This window comes from Dromaius novaehollandiae, chromosome 8 (assembly GCF_036370855.1).
Source record: "Dromaius novaehollandiae isolate bDroNov1 chromosome 8, bDroNov1.hap1, whole genome shotgun sequence".
Lineage (NCBI taxonomy): Eukaryota > Metazoa > Chordata > Aves > Casuariiformes > Dromaiidae > Dromaius > Dromaius novaehollandiae.
In genome coordinates this window covers 23,577,673-23,604,121 of record NC_088105.1, presented here as the reverse complement: position 1 = coordinate 23,604,121, position 26,449 = coordinate 23,577,673, and the positions used below count along the sequence as shown (strand labels likewise).

At 40.2% G+C, this 26,449-nt stretch overlaps 1 protein-coding gene across 8 annotated transcripts in view; it reads right to left on the bottom strand.

Annotated features, from left to right (window-relative positions):
• The window catches only part of ZNF644 (zinc finger protein 644), an 83,092-nt gene that overhangs the window by 41,222 nt on the left and 15,421 nt on the right, over positions 1 to 26,449 (bottom strand). For 4 of the 8 annotated variants that reach the window (XM_026116562.2, XM_026116560.2, XM_026116563.2 and 1 more), the window contains exon 1: positions 15,360 to 15,525. The exons of 1 other annotated variant lie outside the window; for it this stretch is intronic. The gene's annotated coding sequence lies outside the window, so the exon portion shown is untranslated. Of the gene's footprint in view, positions 1 to 14,715; positions 15,013 to 15,082; positions 15,276 to 15,359; positions 15,526 to 26,449 lie in introns of those variants that run through there. 3 more of the 8 variants (XM_026116564.2, XM_064515930.1, XM_064515932.1) reach the window with 3 other exon arrangements.

The following is a 26,449-nucleotide window of genomic DNA, read 5'->3' as shown; positions in this document are numbered from 1 at the left end:
GTCCAAAAAAGACGACTGCAAGTCCATGCATGCAACATTAACAGGAGTACCACAGTAGGGAAAAAAAAAGTAGTCAGAGTAACTAATTTGGCAGAAAATAAAGAACTTGTGTTTTACCAATTAAGTCAAATGACTGATTCAATTATTTCAAAAATCTGTACAGTTTGAATAAAAAAAAATAGAACCATCGGATGAAAAATATTCCAGGTAGAGTGGGGTATGGTCTAACATGACATTTATTAAAAAGGTTACTTTTCCTCTCCACCTCTAAGCAGGTAAAGATGTAAGCACTTCCTGCAGAGCATAAAGGGGAAATAAACACAGTAAAAATATTTAAGAGCTGTTTTCTTTGAGTGTATATTGCCCGATATACAAACATATAAGCATACCAACAAAAGCATCATAAAAGTCTGAAACTGAAGTATCAGTTGAAAGATGGAGTTTTGAAAACACGTAGAACTTCAAATCCTTACCAGAACGTATTAATGCATTGTTTTTGAAGGTTATTTACCAATGCATTTCTCCCCAAAATAGGATTTGCTGTAATATTCTATCTACTGCTATCTATTAAATAAGTTTACAATCAATATCTGACAAAATAAAATAGCATCCACTACAATGAGAAGTATCATTAAAAAGCAATAAGCTGCAAAGAAATAATTTGCCTTGTTCCTGTATCATTTCTGTATTGGTTTAAGTTACAGGTCAACATACCACTTGCACAAACACATACCTGTAACAGTTTTCAGTCACCCTTCAACCTATTTATCTTGACCACATGAACTAGCTCTTGGTTTCCTGCATTTATATACCTTGAAGGTAACAGTTTTTCCTCAAATAGGAAAAGCTTGCTAACGCACAACATGACATCGTCTATCCATTTCAACCCAAACTAACAAACGCCACTATACATAACCTTGGCATCATCCTTGACATTGAACAGTTCTCCTTTCACTGTGCTGTCAGCAAAATCTCTCCTATACCTTATCTGTGCACTACTGCCTCAACGTTGGCTATGGAATTCCCCTCTCATCCAGTCTGAATTACTGTGTATTCCCTGACTACAGCATCACATCAGCCTAACATGCAGCACACCAAAATTCAGCCATATACCCTGCCCACCATGAGCACTGCACAAACACACTCTACTTTAAAAGACAGGCACACAGTTAAAGGAGATCATGCCCACTTCAAATAAATTGGTTATGGTTCCCTAGGCATTTCTAGTTCAAGTTTGCATATTCAATTCTGCAGCTGACACTAAGAAGTCGGAGATCCAAATCAGAAAGCTTCTTCACTGAAGTGCTTTTCTAAAGGAACTAATGACCTTAATTTGAAAACATGCATTTTGTGCCTTTTTTTTTTTTTTAAGATAGATTTTAGAAAGATCTGAGCCAGCAGCCTCCATTTGCTCATTTGCAGAAAATACCCAATTCCACTTCATTGTTTATTTTTAAAATACCAAACTGTACAATGGTAAGCAATAGATGTTTGTACTCCATCATCTACTCTCTTCTACAAAGCCCATGATATTTTAGTAAAAAAATATGAAGGAGGCAAAGCTAAGCATAACAGTCAAAAATGTTCAAGTTAAGGTTGTGTACAGCAAAGTAATGCATCCCCGCCTGAGTATCACAAAGCAACATCATTATATAGTCCAATTTTTTTCATACTGTACATTTTTCCACAACCTCAAAAACTGCATTTTATATTTAGCACACATCTGTAAGACACAGTAAACCAGACAAGACTTCACTGAAATCAGTCAGAAGACAGCTTTGTACTTAATATTCTGAAGGATGTAAAATAAGGCTATGCAATAAAAATAAGTACACTTGTACATTCAAAATAAAGTATGCGTGGTACTTAAGAAATATCATTTGTTTTTAAGTATGGATAACTACATTTCAAGCTTTAGGCAGCTGTATTTTTTTTTGTTTGTTTGTTTTTTTTAACATCAAATAAAGGTCTTTTTTATTCAGTAGCCATTGGTAAAAACTATCTTACCTAAGTCCCTTGAACAGAGAACGGCACCCCAGCTCCACCTTTACTGAAGGAGTCAGGGGCCTTTTCAGCCAGGAGGTCTGCAACAAACTTCATAAGAAACCAAAAGAAAAGCAGAAAAATGGAATCTGCGGTACTGCCATGAAGAGCGGACACAGCACTCTCAGTCTACGCCTGTAAGCAAGTTCGCCACCTGCGTAATCCTGACACGCGCACACATGCATCAACTAAACTTCACACATTCACCACACTCCATACGTCCCTTTCCTGACTTACTACTACATTACAGTATCTCTGAAATTCTTCAGCATAACTGCGCTCTTCCTAAAGAAATTTATACAAAAAGCCGGCAAAAAGTTTACTCTGCAATGCATGCATTTATGCCCTTATTATGAAAGCAAATATATTAATACAGATAGTTACACAGATTCCAGCCTGGAATCTGAGCCTTATTTTTAAATCCTGAAGCAGGATTAGTTTTTTTTTTTAATTATTATTATTATTTCAACTCAAAATATAACAATTTCTTAAAGAACAAAAGCTCTGCTGTATTAAAAAATAAAAACCAGCAGCTTTATTTTTCAAAACCAGGATAATCTTAATAGATACCAAATACTTCCAGAAACAGACTTTTTTTTTTAAATATAAACATTACTGAAGAAATATCATTACTTAGTATCGTCTTTTCTGCAGGTTGTTTTATAAGTACAAAGTTTGACAATACACATTATAACCATTAAATGTGAATTATTGTATTTTGCAGGAAAGCAGTAATTAGATGTTTTTATATAGTTATTTGATTTTTCTTTTAATAGATTAATATTCTAAAACAGAAAAGCCTGATGAGATCCATTAATATCTAGACAGATTTAGGACACTTTTCCCTAAAAGCAAAATCTCACACAACATTTCTAACAGTAGATGAAAACAGCACATGAAGAATCAAGCCATGTTGTTACTGTAGCAACAATGATTTCTGGTAGCCATTTTCTTTTCAGCTTTAACACTGTTCCAATGCCAACAGCTCTTACTGCAATCTCCGTTCAAACCCAAAGGCGGCAAACTGTTAAACAGTTTTCTCTCTAACTACATACCCTAACATATCTCCTCCGACACCATTTTCTTCAGTTGAATGTACTTACCTAATAGCATTCTCTAATGCTGTACTCTCTTGGCTCTCAGTTTGCACAAATGAACTGTTGTTCATTTTTTTTAACCTTAAATTTAGGAGACTAAGCTGTTTGCAGTACACTGGAAGAGAAGCACAGCAGTGTGGGAATTATTTTAACTTACAGCCTATAAGAGTACAGTCCAATACAAGATTACCTACATAGCAGGCTTATACCCTTGGTCATTACATTAAGAAGCAGCCACAGACTACCCCATCTCAGACCAGGGATTATAAAGTCAAAGCAGTGCTGTGGCCAAAAGCAATTTCTTACTAGATTCACATCTCTCTGCATTTTCTGTATTTGGAAATCTGACTAAGACAAAAATACCATACACAGTTTAACTCTTCTTCAGTCCTTTGTAATCTTAAAAACAAGCCCAATTTAAACACACTCCTGGCTTTCTTAAGACTGCACTGCAGTTTTTAGAAAAGGGCGAGCCTAAAATCTTATAGCTCTAAATCAGTGATAAATAGCACTATTTTCACTTTTTTTTCTTTAAAAAAAAAAATTCTTTCTTGAATTGGGACAATTTGAGAGAAAACAATGGGAAGGGGAGGAAGGACAACAACAAGCAAGTGAAATATATACTTCAAAGATTAAACTGGTATTTCTGAAGGTCATCAAGAAGAATTTAGCATATAAGAACCCCTACAAAACAGGATCCTAAGTCCAAATTCAGTTCCTCACAACTTTGTTCTAGTTGAACAGTTAGCTATGCTAGGATCACGAGCTCTAATGCCTGCTGTCATCTGTCCAGACAGCATTGCTGACACTTCCCTTAGACCATGACAGAAAAGGGCCTCATGTTCATAGCCTCAAAGGAAGTATATTTTCTATGCATGTGAAAATGTAAAATCCAATAAAAATTTCCTGAAGAGTTTTCACACACTTGGAAGTTTTATAGAAATATTTTAAAAACCATGCTTATAAACTATCACAGCTAGTAAAGATTCCACATGTAAAGGCAGTTACTTAAGCTTAAAATGAAGGTAGATTTATGCTGAACTGTGATTTGGTATGGCTGAGAAATGTTTTTTTCCCAAAGATGGTAACCTCTGGCAGAAGACAGGGTAGACGTTCTGGGGCATTAGCATCTTTGAACACCACAGCTAACTGCAAAAGAGCCTGCATATATCACAAGAGTAAGCTGTCACTATAATAAATGTTCCAGTGTGAAGAAAACAACCATCCAAAATTATAATCTAATAAATAAAATACAGTATTACTTTAACACCACTGCTGCAATAGTTCTGTTCAAATGAAATATACATATATATATATTTTTACAATAAGACTCAACTACTGCTTTTCAGATTTGAAAAGGAGCTACAAAATTCTTTACTTTCTCCCAAACCCAATTGGGTTTGTATATACATTACTCCTTATAATGTATGAAAGATCACGTTGGGGACTCAAAGTTAGTAATGCAAAATCTTTTTTCACTTTGCAGAAGCCTGCTTTTTGGTGACAGAGGATTGCTTTCTGGTGATGGGGGAAGTTAGAGTGTGCTGCCAGCTCTATCACCTCCATATACGTTGAAAATGTTTTTAAAATAAGTAAAATCCACTCCTCATTGAACTCCTTAACGTTCACTCTTGCTTTGATGGTACTTTAAGCTTCCAACATTGCCTACTGTCTACACAGATAGGTATAAAATACTGCCTACTTTATTAAGCTGTAGCAATGCAACGTCATTACATCAATTAGGTTTATTTTTATATCTTTATGCTAGAGGGCTGCATTAGGGTTTTTTTTTTCCTTTTATAAAAACAACCCACATCTCACAACCCAGGTTATACTACCACACCTGTGCAAGCAAACCAGGGCAAGTGTCTCCAAACACCTGCCTGAAATGTAACCAGAAACCACTAGTTACTGTTTTTGAAGCTTCACCATACCCGCCACACTTGTCCAGCACCAGAACTGTAGATCAACTCCAATATGACATCTATGTTTAATTAGCAAGCTCCTATTCACAGTCCTTATGTTCAGAAGTGCTAATAACACTTTCATTTAATTCATCCTCATATATAACTGCTTCCTATAGTATAATTTCCTAGTGGCTTGTAACATTAGTAAGCTTTTACTCAAAAATTATTCTATGAAAAACATTTTGCTATGAAGTAGATATTCCCAACATCTATTGCAAGGTCTATCCAGCTAAGTTTTGCAGTACCTTAAGGTCTATTTCCTACACTGTGTTTAATAAACTTCTGTGGAGTCTCTACATGGGATTACAAGAAAGCACAGCAGTCCTAGGCAGGCTTCACTGCAAGATTAGGGCTTCAGTAATCCTCCTCTCTTGGCACTTGCATCCTCTAAATATTTGTGGACTCTGTTCCTCTATTCATTTCCTTTTGCTTAGTCGTCACTTCAGCAAAAGCCTTGTATCTTTGGTTCTTTTACTTACTATTTAAATTAATTCCTCCTAGCACATGTGAGGCAATGGACAAATTCACTCCTTCCAACCTGCAAGTGTGTTTTAGTATTAAAGTATCCAGAACTGAACAGAGGATTTCAGGTGTAAGCATGGAGTGTACCAGAGAGACTTATCTCCCTTCATTTGCATACATATAGTAAACTATACTTTTTCTGCCGCCTTGTCACATATGCAAATATGCATGTTCCGGTCTAATTTCCACTGGCTATATATAATGATACGTAACCAATAAAGCAGAGTAGGACATACATGTTCTAACAAATATATTCAAAGGTCATAACATACCTGCCATGCCATGTAATGGGATATCTTTTCTGTTACATAGTGAGTGTCTGATCACCTGATGTCCACCTTCCCATATAGCCCATTCTGGTCACATGACAAACACTGCTACTCTTACCAAATATTGATCTTATGATAAAAACACTGACATCTCCATCATATGATGAATTATGGCGCTGAATGACACTGGTTCCGGTTACAGAGAACATCCTCTGGCACCCCCACGGAGAAGTTGGGAGACTTTCAGAAAAGACGACAGTGAGAAGCAAGCCATGTTAGTTATTCTCATGTGTATGCATCCAGCCCACAGGCTGTTAAGTTAGGCACCTAATCTAGTGGGGAGCTTAGTAATATATGCTTGTTTGCCAGTGCTTTAGCATTTGATCTTTTAAGTTCAGTTTTCCTGACCAAAACCTCAAGAATAACTTAAGAAACAGACAAATATCCTAAGCATATTTCATATGCTCTACATTAGATTATGGAGAGGGCACAAAAGAACTGCATCTACATTAGCTAAGGTTGTATAAAATCAACAGTAGGAAATAAAGATCACGTGGTACAAGTTGCTCCTATAATGACTCAATTTCAGAATACAGACATGAAAGATTTTGAACTGAGGCAAAGAAATGTTTATGTTTCACACCTTCCCTTACACATGACACTAAGGCAGAAATACTTTCTTCTGGCAGGAAGAATAAAACAACATGAATAAAAAAAGACACTGGTGACAAAAGTTCACATTTCATAGTAGCACTTCAAAAATTATGTATTCTTTCAAATAAGCTGTTGATTTTAACATCACGCAGCTTTTGTTTTAGTTTTTCCATGCTAAGATCTCCTTTAAGACCAGTAAGGAAGGCTAACGAATCAATAGTGACAGAAAAAGACAAAGCCTTAAGCACATAAAAAACTTTTTCCTGAAGAAAGCCATCTGAAAGTGGTGTTCCAGGAGATGCCTTGAAATTATTTCACTTTTGAACAAAGTCACCCAGAGCCCTAGTATTAACATTACTAAGTTGGGAGAAGACTTTGCTTTACCAAGATCACAAAAACACACCACCAAGGATCACTTTTGTAATCTTCCCTCCTAGACATTTACATCCCTTGAAAATATGCCTTGCCATGCTTCAGGAGCAGCTCACAAAAATGGACCTAAAGCCAAGTTAATTTGAAACACATAAAATAGAATTTCATTTAAAACAATGCCCAGCATCCTAAATATCAAAATAATGACCTGGTAGATGTCAAACAAAAAACATTTTTCTCTCTAAGTGGCTTAGCAGACAAAAAACAACTCACCATAACTAGCACTCAAACCACGTTAAAAAAAATTTCAGCTGAGACACCACAGTACTTTCCATGCAAAAGTGTAAATCCATCCCTCAAATTCCCTGATGCTGCTGGATTCCTGAACAGACTACAGAACCTGAATGTCTTGATTTTACTAAAAGTTAATACATTACTCTACAGCCTTAATTTAGAACTGCATCTCTTGTTCCATAACACAATACTCTTAGACTGGAAAACAAACAAATTTAAATTGTTTCTCTCTACATAAACGTCTTTAAAGATCTATCCAAATAGATAAGCAAAGGGAGACACGCATAGACCACACACAACTCCCACAATGATGAACTATAACATTTCAGGTTTTTTTTTTTCTTTTTTTTGATCATAAAGCCTCGCTAGACTGCTTCTTGCATATCCTCTCCTCTGCTTAACTATGCTTATACTTCTCTGGACTGAAAAATGCAAGCCAAACTCAAGTTATTGTTTTGGGGGCTGGACCAGATTATCTCCCGAGGTCCCTTCCAACCTCAACTATTCTTCCATTTTTTAATAACTAAACTTCCAAATCCATTTATCTCAAGCCAAACAAACTCCACAGAATTCTGCATCAAGAGTAGAGGTGCAGAACACAGAAAAGGCAAACTTCACAATCCCTGCTACCCCAGCTAGACACACAAAGAACCATCTGTGTTCAAAGACAACCTCTTTCTAGGAGGTCGCAGTCACTTTTTTCTCTTGGAGGATCACAATGGAAGAGGTTTTCTTCTTTTGGACATTTCTAAAAATGACTTATTGAAGTACCTGTGTGGTATTTTTGAAAACACTGACATTTTAAGAACTCAAATGTTTTCTCCCAAGCATCATTTCTATTTTTGGTTCTTTCCCTTGTGCAGAAATATCTTAGGCCTGTTAATGTCCATTATTGCTGGTAAAATGGTGAAAAGCATTCAAAAAGCAGCTTTCAATCATAGCAGAATGACAGTCCAAGAAAAGAGTTTTTCTGGACAAGCGGTCTCTCTTCCACTGCAATAAGCCAATACTAGTACATGCCAGCAAAGCAAATGGATCTCTAATCCAACAAGTGTCCACTACAGCTTACTGCCATAGGTATAGCAGTGAGAATCACAGTTAGCTTAGCCTTAAGTCTCACCATCTGGAAAGTTTGAGCAGAGCTGGAGCTTATAGTTCACAGAAACATGGCACTGAACACCAGTGATGAACCTTATTTCAAAGAACTAACAACAGGGAAGGTCTGTGAGAATTCCTGCTAAGGTAGTTCATCAACAAGCCTACCACTTCTCACCATAACTTCTGTTGCTCTATTGCTCAAAACACTCGAGGCTTTATAAGGACACAGAAAAAAGACATTCACTATCCCAAAGCACTTGCAAGCTAACAAGTCAGACAAAACAAACCTTTGGCGGGTTCTCCAAAGTAAAGATGGAGAAAGAATATACAACATACACTCTAAGTTGTCAAAGCCATATCTACAGTCATGTTTGTTTTATGCACCACACAAACAGCCTTTCCACCACAGTTTTGTCAGCATTTCAGTTCAGTTTGTATTTTTAAACAAACTCAGTCCTCTCCCATTCTGTAACTGCTCCGAAACCCACACTTCTTTTCTTCACAGCTACTCTGGGGTAATTCACCATCACATGCCCCCAAGAAAACCATCATAGCATAATATTTTTTCTCTGTTAATGCGTACCTAAGTAGGGGGCACTATCTAATTGGTATTTTGTTTTCCATTTCACAAAAGATTAAACACTTAGAAGTAACTTCAGAGTTCTAGCATACCTTTATTATAATTGTTTATATAATGCAGTTTTTATTAAGGCAACAGGTTCTCAGCTTTCAAAGGGCTGCTCAAGAACAGAAAAGCCTGAATGATTTCACTGATGGGGGGGGGCAGGGGGGGAAAGGAACCAGGAACTAAGCAGAAGAGGACAAAGTACCCACTTCACTGTGGGAGAGAAGTGGGAGAAGCCAGCTGCAAAACTATCACTTCCCACTCACAGTGATAGCACATACAAACAGGGATACAATCAAGACTTTCTCACAGAAGATGCACTCATAACAGCTCTGGTATTAAAACAACAAAAAGCAGCACTCGTGTGAAGAAACAAAGTTATTTATACTAGAAATTCTCTGGCAAAGGCTGTCCTCTGTTAAAGAAATATGTATATTTTTCCAACGCAAAGTCAATTTACTGTAACAATATAAAAAGCTCTGGAAAAAAACAGTGCCAATTCCCCCCCCCCCAACACACACACACACACACACACACACACACACACACACACCCCAGTTACCACAGAGGTAACACAGGAGCCAGAGTCTTTCATGAAGGTTCCCAAAAGCATGCATAACAATACACACATTTTGTAAACAAAGTAATCATAAACACTTAAATAACCAACAGCCATCATTTTACCAGTGTGGGCAAACTTTTAGGACATAACTATTATGAAGTTTCTACCTCTTACAACTGAAAAATATGAATTTGGAAAATAAAGCTGGTATTAGAGACAGCTTCTGAAACTTTAGACAGCCACAAAGCTTCTGATCATGCCTACACTTGAAGATTAAGAAAAGCCATCATCAATAACCACCGCAGGCATTTTCAAGAAGTACTCAAGAGTTATTTCAGATTGACAGTGCTACTGGAAAAGCTGAGTGGAATCAGAAGAAAATAGCAGAAACATTCAGAGGATATCTACTCCAGCAGACAAATCCTGAAGGAAAACAAAGCCAACAACAAAAAATTCAAACACACAGCCTACCAGCCACAATACTCTAGGAAGAGTAAAGAGGGTAGGAGGAAAAAAAAATAAAAAAGAAGAAAAAAGCCTCCCACCCATCACCCCCCGAGACTGCATTCAGACAAGAAACAGATACTTACCACTTCCTACCAGCAGCAGCAAGGAGCAGTTTCAGAACCACCACACTTTAGAAGCAGACATAAGTAACAGCTTTCCAAAAGTAGTCCCCTGACCCCCTGTTATACTCCCTTGCTGGAAAGAAACCCTGAGTGGAAATCCCAGCACTGTCCCTATGAAGGGGTCAGACTGGGAAGGCAGCTGGGTAAAGCACAACTCATACTATCAAGGCACCAAAAGAACAGCCCATAAATAGGCAGGAAAGAGGGAGTCACTACTACTTTTCAACATTACAGTGATCACTTTTGTTAAGAAATTCATTGTTTCTTCCACTCTTAAAAATATTAAAAACTAAAAAAACCCATCCAACTCAGGTTAAAGCTTGTAAATTACATTTGTAAAGGTAAATTACACAAGATGTATAACTTGCATATTGTTTGGCTTATGTTCAATCACCTTAGTTGTGGAAAGTATTTTTACAAGGGAAAGATAGCAGTTGGCCCAGAAAACAGGGAAAATGATGATCTTGATTCCTGTCTTCAGCTACAGTTGGACAAACCTATAAAAGCATCTGTCTTTGATATGTACAGTAAGCATCTAACTTGCAGCATTAGGCATACTGAAAACAGTTACCACACACTCGTGCTAGGCCTGAAATATTCTGAAGTTCAGCAGTCTGACCTTTATTCTGATTTGAGTACGAACTTCACATCCTCTGGATTAAGTTTCAAGAAATACTGAATTACTAAATACCCCACTACCCTTCAACTAGTCAATTATATGTAAGATTGAGCACTCAGTATAAATCAATGAACATCAACAAGAACACTACCATTTCCAGTAGCTGAATGTAGTCACTCCTAAAAACAGCAATTCCCATATCCACAGTATTACAGTTGCATCAATTTGAGTACAAACTCTATACTACCAAGTTTGCAAAGAAATGTTAATTTAGTCAGTTAATATCTAGTGTAACAAAAACAAAAATGCATACTCACTGTTAAGCCACTGTCTTCCCCCCTTTAACCTCATTGGCAACCTAAGGGCATTGCTGCAAAATTTTATCACCATAACAGCTGCTGTATACAGTTGAACAGTGAAAGAAGTGTAGCACAACTAGATCCTCATCTTTATATGAATTACTTTACACTTACTTTTAAATTTAAAAAAGCTCTCTCTCCTTCAATGAACCAACATCATTTAAGGGTAAATACTATTGAGTTCTGGACAGAATTCTTATCAAGATGAAATACTACATTGCATTGCATACCAGGCAGCATGATTAAACCTATGATTATAATATTCCTTTTCAAAAAATTTGAAAAAACACACATTAGAAGTCTACACAGAGTCATTAATTAGATGGTCTTTCTTGACAGACAGCTGTGATTTGAGCATCAAATTAAATCTTGCACAAACATTATTATTGTAGTTTCAGGTCTCTTTCAGACAACTTTTAAATAATCAAGGAAATCACAGTGACTATTTCACATCCTTGCATATCAAAGAAAGGAGCCTTCCTACAGTTCAGTAAGCAACAGGGGCATGACCATTCTTCCATCACTGCTTGTGTGAATGGCTGTTATAATCGACACAAGCTTTGATTTAAGAGCACAAGGTATTTGAGCATAAAAGTGTTTTGTTTTGTTTATTTGTTCATTTTCTTGAGCTAAGCATGAAAAGGATATTCTTTATTGATACCACATGGAATCCGTTAGTAGTCTAGTAGCATCTTTATGAATATCAGCCAAAATGACCAATATCCACAACTTCCTTGGGTAAGTTAAATTATTCCCTCAGCACCTATATGAAGCTTGTATCAACATCAAAAAAGTAGCAGCAAGGAAAAAAATGTTTACTATGAAAAAAACCAGCTTATATTTAGAGCGCTCAGAAAGACTACTAAACATATTTTCAGAGCAGAAAGACTTGTTTTAGCTTATTTTAGCAGGGATTTCTTTACACTCTGAAGCTGTGCGGACACCAGTTTCAACTGAAAGAATCGTGCTTTGAAGGCTATGCCAACTTAAATCAGTTTAAAAGTCAATTTAAGTGAGTGCAGCTTTGTTCAGATATAACCTATTTTTACTACACGATTTTCTTCCATGATCTCTGAATGCACCGTGCAATACATTAAACTTAGGAGCACAGATGAAACCCATTCAGTCTGGCTTAAAATAACCATAATATTAGAATAGCCCCCTAGGTATAAAAAGGAAAGACTGAAATTAAAAAAAAAAAAAAATTAACAGTCTTCTAACAACTGCATCACTTGAACACCGTTGAAGAAACCAAATTGTTTTAAAATGTAAAAACACAATGAAAACAAGTTCCAGATTAGCCAAACAAATATGGCCAATCAGTAACTGTTCAAAGAACTTTCATTCAAACCAACCTCACAAGAAATTGCAAAAAAGTGTCACACAACTACACCACATTTTTCCCAATTTTAAATTTCTAATCTATTGCAAGCTGTTAAAAAGCCTGAAAGTGAACATTTCTCTCTTCAGTTCTGTTTTCTCCAGAAACAACTTAAAATGGCTTGAAGAAGGGGGGAGAAGAAGCATATGTGCTAATAGGTTCTGTAAATATGTACAAGCATAAGCACAAACTATTCCATAAGAAATTCCACTGACAACCCTTTAATTCAGTATCCATATTGAAATTTGGCCTACACTGTCATTTTAAAGTGTAAGACACTGCCACTATTGTTTAACATCCTGTTTATTCAATTGCTGATGCTCCCATTTCAATCAATTGTTGCTGCTCCAAGCCATCAGTGCCTTTCTTCCGACTAGTCAGGTCACCTATTGAGATTTCAAGACAGTAGTATTTTCTTCTAGCATTCACTCGAGAACTTTCATACACTTTCTTAGGCATATACCTTCTAGAGCTATGCAACATAGAACAGTTGTTGCACTAAATGAGATGAAAAAAACCCACAAAGGAATACACCTTTTCTCTGATTTTGGTACAATGATGATACCACATTTTCTAACATGATGGACCACCATACAGATTAGGGAAAACAAAAGGAAAATGAAGAAAAGTTTCTTTGGAAAAATTAGCAACCTTTCCCCCCACCCATCACATGAAACCTGTTCCTTGGATAACTTTTTTTTTTTTTTTAATAGCAAAGTCAATTGGATTGAATGCTAGATGTTGAAAGAAACATCTTAAGACAGTATTTTGAAGATTGTTTCCTTCAAATTTGGTTATAATTCACATATAACTCTGCACCACATCCCCCTGCAGTCTTATTAGACAGGTTTGCAACATCAGCTTTGATAATAAGTCAGTGTAATAGGATTGTCACACTGCACTGCTCCTCCATGCGCTCTGTTTAAACTCCTCTCCAATAAGGCAATTCCTGCATTCTCTCTGCATCTAAGTGACCCATTAGAAGCTTCTCAAAAATCTGTTTTGCACTGTGAAACCAGTCCATTTATTCTGCCATCAAATTACCTGCCCTGCACAAGTCAGGTAGTGGGATTCTTACACAGAAGAATCATACTAATTTGCCAAAACTCTCAGACACCTCTTAACTATGAAGAATCTTTTAATTAAAATTATAACACACATTTATGAGTTAAAAGTTATTTTGCAACTTTTACAGAGGTATAACGTATTGCATAGACTTCTCAATCAAATATAAAATTCCATGGCAGAATTCCACAGATGCTCATCAACCTCTTGGAGTGTTTGTCCCATGTGTTAATTCATTAATCTATACAACATAAAATGGCTTCTTATTCTAAATCTGGTGCACATTCATTCCCATATGCGTCTCAAAGCTCAGTTCCATGACACAACTTGATAATTAAGTTATGTGCTAGAGGAGGTGAAGAAATGTCAGAATATCACTGCAAATGAGATTTTGGTTAAAAGGCTGGACTTCTACAACACCAATTATCATCACAACTTGTCAGTTCATAGCCCATATTACCACAAGTTTTCTCAATAGACTAAAGGTTATGCATAAGGCATCTGAAGAAAGAAAACTTTCTAGATTTCAAACAAGAGATTACATTGGTCAAGAGGATGCTCACCACTGCAACACGCTGCAACACAAACTTTGTCAGAGAAATCGCCAGACCCTGAAGCAGGTGGGGGCCCAGAGACACAACTCCGGTACCCGGACTGCTAACTTATCCCTCGCTGCGGTTAGTCACTGCGGCCCGCGCAGCGCGTGCAGCGGCAGCGTCCCCCGCACAGGGCACATCGGTCACTCGGTCCCACGGCGGGCCGGGAACTTGCCAGCCCTCTGTAGCAGCGACACGCATCTCGGCGACCACCTCGCCTCCCGCCGAGAAGGAAGGAAACGAGAGGGAGGGATGGCGTCGGGCATCACCCCCCACCCGGCGGCGGCAGCAGCCCTGCCCGGGACGGCTGCGCGTGCGGCGACCGGCGCCAGAGCGGGCACGGGCGGCAGGGACAGGGGAGAAGCGGGAGGCAAGGTCGCCCGGCAGCGCTCGCCACGCCGCCCTGCAGCCGGGGCGGGCGGCGGGAGGGCACCGGCGCCCGCCGGAGCCCCCCAGGGTGACCCGGCTACCCCTGAGCGGCGGCATCCTGCCGCCCCGGCCCGCGGCGGCCGCCGCTGCGAGCGCCGGCGCGGGCGGCCCGGCAGCGCCCCGCGGGGCATTACCTGGCTCCCCACGGCGGCGCGCTGCGGGCGGCCCGGCCCCGGGCGGCTCTCCCGCGCCGCTGGGCCCACCGAGGCGACGCCGGGCTGCCCAGCTCCTCCGCGCCTGGCAATGGCGGCGGCCCGCTCCCCCCCCAGCTCCGCGCTCACTGGCTGCGCCGCTTCATGTGACCGCGCAGAGCCCTCCTCAGCGCAGCCCTTTGTGTCCGGCCCGGCCGGGGCACCGGGCAGGCCGCTCGCCGGCTCGCGGAGGGGCGCGGGGCCGCGCCGCCGCCGGAGGCAGGCCGAGGGGAGGCCGGGGCAGCGGCTCCGCGCCCGCCCGCCGCCCCTCCCTCCCGCCGCGCCGCTTCCGCCGCCGCCGGCCACTCACCGCGGGCGGCGCGGGCGGCCGCGGCCGAGTCGCAGTGCCGCACCAGGTCGGGGGCGGCCGCCATGTTCCCCGATGCGGCAGGATGGCGGGGACAGCGGCCCGCCCGCCAACCGCCGCCAGGGCGGCCGGCTCGCCCCCGCGCGCCCGCCCCAGCCCTCCGCGCGCGCCCGCCCCCCGCGCCCGCCCCGCGCGCCGCGGCGCGCCCCCTCCCCCGACAGCGCGGGGGGGGGGGGGCGGGGAGGGCATTAAAAAAAAAAAACCATAACGGGAAACTCACGGGCTCGCCAGGGTGTGCGTCACACCGGGGTTACGTCCTGCGCGCGGCGTCGTGACGTCATCCCGCAAACTGCCCGCTCGCTCGCCCGCCCCTCTCCCTCCGCTCTGCGCGCGCTTACACACGCACATATACACATACAGCCGCACACGCGTCCCGGCGGGGGGCGGAACGCGCATGCGCAAGGCTTCCCGCGTCGGCGCTCCCCAGCCCCCTCCCACAGGGGCTCGCGCCGTCAGGGAGGGAGGCGCGCGGGCTCCCCGCTCCCCGCCCCCCGCTCGGCCAGGTGTGCGACCGTTAACGGCGCGCGCGGCTCCCACGGCGCGGGCGGGGAGATGCGGCCCCAGGAAGTCGGTCACTCCCAGCAAGGCTTTGAGGAAGCGTCTCTCGCAGGCAGGAGGCAATTTTGTGGAAAGACCCTTCTTCAAAAGACAAACTGCCACATGCGGCTGCCCCCCGCCCCAGTGTGGCCTCCTCTCACCTGTGCCGAGCTCCACACCAGGCTCAGAAATAGGAAGTCAGAGTGTCAGTTGCTTATCGGTACCTTTCCTACAGAAAGTGGAAAACTAGGTCAAATGCTGAAGGAGCTGTACAAAAGAATCTGCAGTGCCAGTGCAAAAGGCTGACTCCTGTAACAAGCTTTGATAGGCAAAAGATATGGCAGGGCAATGAGAGAGAGTAACAAGAAACGAGAGCAAACAAAAAACATGAGAGAGAAGAAAACCAAGGGATTGTTGGTCTGTTTTTCAACAGGGAGGGAAAGGTATGAGATGTCACCAAGCAAATAGAGTAATATAGTGCCATTTTTGCTTCAGATTTATGTCCCCTCATACAAAAGGGCAGGTATTTCAGAGATAACAGCAAATGGATAAATTAGAGACTATTCTGATAAGTTAGATTTTTTTTCTTCAAGTTGGCTAGGCCCAAAGGAGTTCACACTAGAGTGAGAAGACTAAGGTAACTTTAGAGACATAAGCCATCATCACTGAGAGCTCAGGAAGACAGCTGAGATTTCAGAAGACAAGAAAAGGAAGAACATAGCACATATAATTCAAAAGCGTAGAGTTCTTACTGTCAGTCACTCCAACCTCTATTCCTAGAAAAGTACTGAAGCAGATAATCACACATCTTTAAGTACATGGTAGCTAATGAAGTGTTAAGTTACAGTCATATCAAACCAAACTCATTCTATTCTGTGACAATATAACAAGACCTGGGATGGGTACGGCAGTAGATCTGTTATGGCTTGACTTAAGTTAGACTTTTGACACTGTTTCAGAGAACTCTACTAACTGAGCAAGCAAAAGAAATATAATCATAATTAAATTACTCTGCAGTGGTGCAAAACTACCCAAAAAGTAATCAGCAATGCTTCACTGTGAAAAATAGAAGGGTATAGAAAATGTGGTTCCTTGGAGGTGGATATGTCCTGTGTCTGATACCAAGTCTCTAATTACCTGAATGATGAAGTACGTTTACACTTACTGGATTTGCAGACAATACCAAATTGGCAGAGCTGTAAGCGTACTGCAAGACAAGAATAGAATTCAAAATGCTCTTGACAAACTGGTTGCAGAAATAGGATGCAATTTAATAACTTAAAGTGCCAACTTCTACATTTAGATAGGAAAATAACAATTGCACAAACACAAGACTGGGAACAAATGAATAAACATCAGGTCTTCAGAAAAGGGGTTGGGCATCAGAGGAGATCACAAGCTGAACTTGAGTCAACAATGTTACACTGCTGTGAAAAAAGCTGCAGTACAGAGGTGTAAACAGAACTGTCATATCTAGGACATACAAAGAAATTCTACTCATATTCAACATTGGTAAAACCTCAGCTAGAATACGGTGTCCAGTTTTGGCTCTGCATTTCAAAATGTGTCTTTCAAAAAAGTCCAATAGAAGGGATTTCAGAGAAGGGTGAAAAAAATCAGAAATGTGAAAAACATGACCAAAAATTGAAAATAGGAATGATTGAGATTTCTTAATCTACATAAGAGATGACTATTGGAAGAAAAATACATTGTTCACTAAATTCACTGAGGAAAGGACAAAAAGTAATAATTTCAAATTGCACTGAAAGAAATTTAGTTTAGACATTAGGACAAGTTTTACTCTGGTACGGATAAATAAAACTGACATATTGTCTAAAGCATTCTGGAAATTACATTAATGTAGGTTTTTAAGACTAAGCTAAATAAATATTGTAAGAAAAGATTAAAACCATTTGATTCTGCTGTGAACTAATGGAGGCAGACTAGGTGATCAAAATTTTTCCATCATTTTTTTCTATAAATGCAGTTACTATCCAGATATCCTTTCTGATACTATTTTTTTCTGATAGAAATGAATCCCAGAGATATTTAAACATTTAATGTGTTGGTGTAATCTTATCAACAGATGTAGATACTCCTTTGGGTGTCTTCATGTTAAATTTGTATAGGTCCACATGCGGCAACATATGTCACATGCTCAGCTACTTTGCTAATTTACAAACTTTATATAAAATTCCGTGTTTAAAAGTAATGCTTTTGTTTAGTGCTCATGTAACTACTGTGAATGGAGGCTTTTGCTTTGCTTTGGTTTTTTTTCATGGTAACAGCAGACTCTTTCCCCAGAAGCCATTAAGTTTTTCGGTATCTCTTGAGCTTGCCAGTTTAGGAGAAAGCAGTGAATGGCTTATTATATGGGACTGAGACCCACCAAACTCATCTCATTAGAGATTATTAAAAGGCCATTAAATAGGGCAATTTTTAATCTCTACTGAGTTAGACTGAATTCAAACTGTTAGCCCACGGGCAAAAGGCTACAAATTCCATTAACAGTACCCTGAAGCATTTAGTCCCCCAATGAGTGCTCATGTTATTCTTCTGAGAATTAAGCTTGTTTTCTGAAAAGATACATTTATAAAGTCAAGTTCGGATATTTTGGAACATGCATGGACAGTTCTCCACTGTTCTCAAACACGAGAAACATTATTATCCCATGCAACCCTCAGACTTCTAAGACTTGATACTATGTGCTCCATGCTAACTGAAATAAAAACAATAAAAACATGAAAAAGCAAATGTTAATACTACCTCTATCCTTATTGCTAAATATAATATATTTTATTGTACTCAATTATTTTAAGGTCATCACATTACCTTAAATATGCTTTGTCCCCTAGCAGATAATTTTTAACTAACACCAGTTCCTCCTTCGATTCTGTAATTAATAGTTGAAGGAAAACACCAAATTCTATAAAAGTATTACCCTATAGAAGAATATGTAATATGTTTTATTACATTTCACATTTATTTGTGAACAAGTAAAGTCGTTAGCATAAGGATATCTGAATTTTAGTTCTAATGCTGCCAAATCTCACAATTTTATCAAGAGGTTTAAGCTATTTAGCATTTTTATTTAACACTCAAACTTATTATTTGAGCTAAAAGGCCCAATTCCGTAAGCAATAGTGGACGCTATGTAAAAATGCCTATGATCCACCCATTGTGGAGAAAGCAAAATCCACATGATTAAGATGATGGCCAGTCACGTCAGAACTCTAGCTTTGATTTCTGTCAACAGTGACTCTGCCATTTGTGTGTAGATTATGTGAAAAGTGGTAGCTTATCTTAAAGGTTACCTGATGGGTTAAGAAGAGCTGAGAAATGCACACAAATATTAAGAACAGAACATTCAAGTCCAGTTTTCAATTACACAAAAGTGGGACTGCATGTGTGCACAGACTAGAAATTTCAGCACCAACCTCCAATGAGGTGTTCTGGATTAGTGAAAGAATGCGTGCTTGCCAGTAAAGGACCATACAGTCTGGTACTTGAAAATTAAATCCAGTATTACACTGCTGATTTTTGTTTCCATGAATTGTAGCTGTGATCCCGTATCCTCCACCAGCGTAGAGAAGGCCTAATAACAGTTAAAACAGCATTTGAAAACCTCTTGAGAGAAGGTTGCTACCTCGTTCCTCTTGGTCTTCAAAATGCTTAAAAAAGCTTAAACGAAAGCAGGCTCATTAATGTTAGCAGCAAAATAGGATCAACTGAAACCAATTTAGAAACTTTTTTCTTCATATGGACATTTTTATAGACAAATCTGCAGAGGGAGAAATGGGGAAGGTCTAAGCTGAAGCATTTTGCATGAAAGAATATTGCAAATGCCTCCTTGTAACACACACAGCAAAATCCCCAATGCCTGGAGGGAGAAACTTTTTAATGGTAATTTCTTACATTTATATAGCACCTTTTATTCCCTAGGACCCCAAGCACTTCATTAACTCTATGCAAAAAGCTTCACCATGGAAATACAGCCACTATATGCATCATTCTTTGAAAATTTCATTTTCAGTTAACACATTTCTTTCAATAACAAAATATTCCGTTCATCCTGTATATAGCAACCAAAACAAAAAAAGAGAGAAAAGATTAAATTATATAGTTTTAAGATTTTCAAAATGGTAGTGCACTCATACAATGGATACATTGCATTAATCCCATCCATTTTCCCTCTCCATTTACTACTTTGATTTCAACTTTATACTGTAGCCTTTGGAGACAGCAGAAAATTTTGTCTTCCATAACATTTCCAAAATTGAAATGATACTTGATGTCTCAATTTCTTTAGACAAAAGTGGGGCTTATAGGGAAAAGTAGTATCTTTTATTAAATCCATTACTATAACTGGAAGAAGTAGACAAGCTTTTGAGCATGTAAGACCTAATGCTTTTTTCAGCTATAATGGCTGTTTTAATACAGTGTCTTACCTCTACCTGCAAAGTTTGACCTGTCTTTGTCCTTAAACCCTCACAACTACAAAAACAATACCCCACGAACATGGTCTGAAAGATATCTGCGTGTTATTGCTCAGTTTGCCGCAGAGATTTTCTTTTTATCCTACAGCGGTGTCTCCAGTTTCTTGTTCTTACAACGATATAGTACTTATTTCACTAGTGTCAACAAATTCAGGAACTGGCTGGTTCCACAAACAGCAATTAAAGTATTTCTACTGAAATTTTAGAAGGACTAACATCAGAATGAATTGGATCAGTTTGATTTATTTCAATGTTATAAAAATTGAAAGAGGAAAAAGTGACTTTTCTTAACACTTTTTTATTTGAGCTGTTGATTCATGTTTTGTTGGCTTGCCTGTTTCACAGGCTCTTTTGAAATACAGTTGTCAACGTTAATTAAAGAGGATTGTCTAGTCTTTTCTATTTTTCAGACAACACAAGAAATGTATTTTTGTAATATAAATTTAGTCTCCACTTTAAATCAAGATATTTTAGGCATCTTTGCCAGTACCAATTAAACTTACATCTTTCAGAATTGCCAGTAAAACAGTAAGAGGGCAGTAAGAATGTATAGGTAAAACTATATGCCATTAAAACCTATGACTGTCTTAACAGTAATGCCAGGGTAAGGTTAGTCCTGAAATAAAATATTACATAATGGGAGGATATTTAGAAATTCTGTCTAGGCAAATATTACTGCTTGCTATTGTGAATTGCTTTTAGGAGTGTCCTGCTGTTACAAGTTTTTTTAATCTCTGATCTATGAATAAAAAAGATTTCCCATATTACACAATAAAGACAATGCCACTTTGTTTTCCTGTTTCTAGGATTTTATCCATAAGTACTAGTATAAAAACGTAGTATCTGTTGCTTAAATCTGCTCCTATTGGCTAAACCTACTCTAGCCATTACAAAACAGCTTTTGTCACAAGCACACTAAATATGTATCCAGCCTCCCACTGTTGTGTCCTGTTTTCAGTCTCACCACTAAGGAGTGTCATTGTCATAGGCCGTTGATCAAAGAGGAGCAGCTGCTGGGGCAGCATGGTCTGCCTGGCACAGTAGGCTCCATTTGTAGTTGCTCCTTAGGTACCACCATAATAAACATTATTAATTAACAAATCCTGGATTAATTATCAATAATAATTAATTAACCTTAGTCTTTATGCTTATTTTCTTTTATCTTGCCTTATTCTAATTCATCCTACATTAAAAAGGTGATAGCTAATCCTCTCTCTTTGTTCCCTTCAGAAGGAACAGTCATCTCTCTCCTCTCGTCTGAGTTACTGAGCTCAAGTCTCACAGAATTCAAAGATCACAAGAAAGTAGATTAGTGTAGGAAAATACAACTATATATTATCGCACTGACCTTCTTAAAAACAACAATGTATTGCCTTGGAGGGTTGCCATCTGCATCATGCACAGGAAGTATTAATATACGAAAACATGCTATGAGCAACAAAACTGTAACAAATTTCTTCCTGAGTCTGTTCATGAATTGTAACTTAGTGGCAGAGGAAAAAAGCTGCAGCAATAAACTGGCCTTCAATAGGTGATAGAAAGGCCCTAGATATAATAGCTATAAATTGTCATAGCTCCACTGAAACCAGTCTGATGATTTTCGGTTCACATTATAGTGCTGAAATCAGACACAGAGAGAAGACAGAGATAGTAATTTCAAGTTCCTTGTTTCAGGTGTCACACTGGTAATCTTAGTGGATCCCTGCAAAGAATAGGGCATAAAAGAGTCCAGCTCCTACCCCTGTCGGTCTCATGCCTGACCTTCGCCAAGACAGTCCGGTGCCTGGAAGGGCAGCAGGCTGGCGAGGTGTTAACTGCTAGACGGAGACTGCACGAGGCCTGCAGGGTTCTGGTCTTCCACCTAGCTGTGTCACAGCCCACTTCTTCTGACACCCACTTCTGTGACTAGCATTAGGGTCACACCCGTGTCCAAAATGTATATTAAAGACCTGAGCAGTTTTAATGTGGGGAATTAGTGACAATAATCCTTTTAGGCACACTCCAACTCCAAATTTGTACTTGTGACTTCCACATGTCCCCAGTGTGCCCTATATGTACCAGTGAGAAACATGGCTAGCACAATATGGGGAAAGCCACCTTTCTGAGCTAAACACCATTCAAACACTCCATCAAAAGGGAAGAGATTTTGGCAGCCAACTCCGACCTTTTCTGTACTTCAAAGTCATCTAGCCAGATGGAAGTCAGGACCAAAGTCCAAATGAAGATATTTTCTCCAGAAACTCTTGCCTTTAGAGGCAAGTGCCATGTGTTTTAGCATATTTTGAAAAATGAACAGTATTTCTCAGTTGTCATCGTCATTGCCAGTGTAGTAGTATAACTACGTACCAGACAGGAATTCAAACTGCCTTCTTTTCCCCACGATTTCCTACTGTTCTGCCTTGTAGTTCCTGCTTCAGCATTTGTGATTCCTTTCCCTAAGTCAGATGGACACATACCCTTTTGTCCATAATCCAGGCACAAACAATTAAGTAGATCTTTATTATTGTCTGCTTATAAAGCTCCAGAGGTTTGTGTATGGGAAGACATAATAATGATACTTACAGAACAAGTAAAGAAAGCAAAAAAGTACTTTATTACTATTAATATGGAAGTACTGAGGAGCTTATTTTGTATTTAGGTAAGATCACAGCAGTAGAAAGTCTGTTTGATATGCCATACCTTCTGTCTGTTTCTTAATTGTAAGGAGTTTGGTTTTGATCGAGACAATTAATTATGAATATAGCTGAGTTTTCTAACATCAGAGATAAAGCTTAGAAAAACTACAAAAGCTTTTTTAGAGTATATTCTACTGTATACATAAGTATCTATCTTCAGGGCATGAAAATGGACACCTTTGTAACTCAATCCTGGAAAGGAGGAAAAAAAAGATACATAAAACTGAGATTGTTTTAGACACTTTTAGAGTTAATGTGCAATTTTGAAAAATTACCAGACTTTGTGATTGCACAGAATCAGTATATGGCATGGTAGATAAGTGTATTTGATATTTCAGTTTTGTCAGTGGAGTGTAAAGCTTCCTCCTGCAGAATAAAAATAATGACAAAAATGAACAGAGCAGGTTAAAACTTAGGGTTATTACAAAGGGAGTTTTACCACCCAGTAACTTTTTCTTTCCAACCTCCCTGCCAGTCCCTCTCTATGCAAATAGAGGGGAAGCATCTCTAGTTCCTCGGCTTGGCCACATCCTTTACCACTCATCTGCCAAAAGAGTACCTTCAATACAGTGATCAAAGCTATATTAAAACTTTTGCTTCTCTCTTGTTCATGCAGTACTTCCAGATCACATTCTGTCTATACTCTCAGATGAATTCTTTGTGCTGCAGTCCATTCGCCATTATCCCATTAAAAAAATACTGTCTTTGGGATTTACAGGGAGATCTTGTATTATAATATTACTGGTTTTAGTGTGAAACTCATAGCAACATAAAATGTCTCACTACATGCTCAGTGAATTAGCTGCAAAGACTGCCATTGACTTTAATGAGCTTTTAATCAGGCTCAAAGAAAGAAAATTCTAACCTATTTTCCTAGTAATACAAATCTACATATTTAAAATAGCTGTAAAATAGTTATTTCAGTATCCTGAAATGCATGCTGTGTGGAGGTTTCTCAGACAAAAGAAAGAATGAAGAAATTTAAAGGACTTGTCATGTTTCCTTTTAGATTTTGTCCCAGTTTCGCATCGCTCCAGAAGGCTTTGGTTTCCAACAGTGTGTTCATAGGTCAGTGTAGACATGGACTCAGGTAAGGCTTTAGAAATGTATTTTTAGTTAGACCAGGCAGACAATTCATTGAGTTAAAATGGGGTATCTGTAAAGGCAGAAATAGCAGAGTAGTTCCATTTGGAAATTTCATCAAAAGAATCTATGTCTGAATACTTACAGGCAGTCTTCAGATCTGTCCACTAATATATCAGATTTGTCTCTAATTCAATCCCAAGCATATCGAAATTTCTTTGTAAGAGGTTATGTGTGAATTGTCATACCCTGGCCTTTGAGTTACAATGTTTATATTCTGCTTTAAAATAAAACAGTGAAACTGTTTTTACTTTACTCAAAAAAAGAATCCTGATTTTGAAACATAACAGGAGTGAATGAGGTAATAGTGGTTTAATATTTCATGTAGACCTCTTAATCAGCAAGTCCTTTAACCCAATCAATGTAAGACTGAGTGTACTTTTAAAAGTATCCCATTTATGAATAAGCAATGACAATATCTTTGTCACATGAGTACATTTTATCAATTACGCTTTCTGAAGGAGGAGGGTGTCATCACATTTGTGGCAGTACACATACCTTTTCACAAGGACTGTTAAAAACAGTGCTAGGATTAATTTAAGACAATGAGTACTCACTGAACGTGAGCTCTATACAATCGCTTCCATCATCAATGCCTTATCGTTTATCTAATCCCTTATACAGAAACAAGTACTTACTGAGAGTTCATTTTATTCTTCGGCAGTGGTCAACAGGAGCTGACAGAATTTGAATTACAGGCCCAGGAAGCAGAGGGGTTGCACAAGGCCTGCAGCGCTCTGGCCCTGCCGGCAGACAGTGCAGGGGACAGTTCTGGCAGCAAAGGGTTATGAGGAACAGCGATAGCTCTTCCTGTCAGGAGCTTCAAAAGTAATAAGCTATGGAAAAACAGTGATGCCCAACTGTTGAAGTTTGTATTGATCGATCAGCTCTCCAGCACGCTGAGAACAGAGTGGCTGAAAACACCATCTGAGAGAACACAGCTCCTTTGGCTGCGTAGGACCCACCAACAGAAGACCGTAGTGCTGCACAGTACCATGGGGGTGACACGTGATGCTAGCAAGAGGGTAGGTCTGGAAATGGTGGTGACTCTGCAGGACATGGAGCCACTGTTTCTAGCCCTATGCATATGTTCATGTTGGCCCTTCTACGTTCCTCCTATGTGCTGCAGGATCACTCTAAAATAGAGCTGGAGGGAGACAGTGAGGGAACCTTTGAACACAGACGAGCCAGGAATCAAGGTGGCTGCACAGGGGTGTCCCCACACTGCTGTGTCGGGTTGGTCCTGAGCACTTGTTTGAGTCTGAGGAAGTTCCTAGGGTGTCTCTGGGTCTCTCAGCAGCAAATGAGGTGCAAATGAGGCTGTGCTCTGCACAGCACAGCAAATGAAGCACATCAGTCCCACAGCACTAACAGAATACCATGTAAGGCCTTTGTAGTAGTCATGTGACAACTCATTTGCACCACATACAGCCCACAACCTACACACCCCTACCTTTATGTACAAAGCCTCACCAATCACCACCCTTCTGATCTTGCTGCAGCAACATGTTGTGACAAGCTGCCACTCACAAGGCTGGGGAAGGCCAGGGAAAACAGCAGCAGGCTCTGCAAAGTCACAGACAAGGAGTGAGGTAGGACGGCTGCCCCAAGGGGGAAGGGAGCCAGCACCACGATACTGTGCAAAGTGAGATAAACCCCACGCCCAATAACAGCACCAGGCATGTCTCAGCTGCTGCTCTGTTGCACATGCCTGCCTTGCTAGGGGCTGCCCTCACTGAAATCATATTTGACTGTAGGCACACATCACAAGTATCTGGTGGGATGGCACAGGCATCACTTCCAACTGAGGGGCTGCAGGAACACCAGGTGTTTCCAGGGACTCTCCTTAGCCCAGCACCGACCTGGAGGGCAGTCCCAGGTATGGGACAGGGCAAGAGCAGGAGCAGGAGCAGGAGGTTCCAGGTGGTTCTGGAGAGGAGGATATGGTGCACCCAGCCCAGCTTGCTGGCTGGGTGAGCTGGGCTCCCACTCAGACACTCACAGGGCACATAGGATTTGCCTATGTTTGCATGCAAGCAGCATCTGACATGTCTGAGGACATGTTGTATGAGCACGCTGAGTTGAGGCAGGATAAGAATGGCAGCATGCGGTTTGGATCAAGGCCATATCCCATGTCTCTGCTTCACCCTCCCTTGGATAGCCAGCATCTCCATGGTATAGCTCTCAGGCGCTGAGGACACATGGCCAGATGGCGCCGAACAGGTCTGGGCAGGTATGGCACAGGTACAGGTCCTGAGCGTAGCATAAGGGCCAAGCCATATGGCTTTGTGGGATAGGCATGGGTGTACTCCAGGCAAAGGCACTGAGGAGTGGAGATGGTCCAGACTCCAGTGCGTGTGTTGGGAGTGGGAGGATAAAGAACGTTTCTGAGGAATTTCCCCCCAGCATCCTAGCTGGGGCACTCCCAGGGGGCCCCAGAGGGTATATGATGGCCAGAC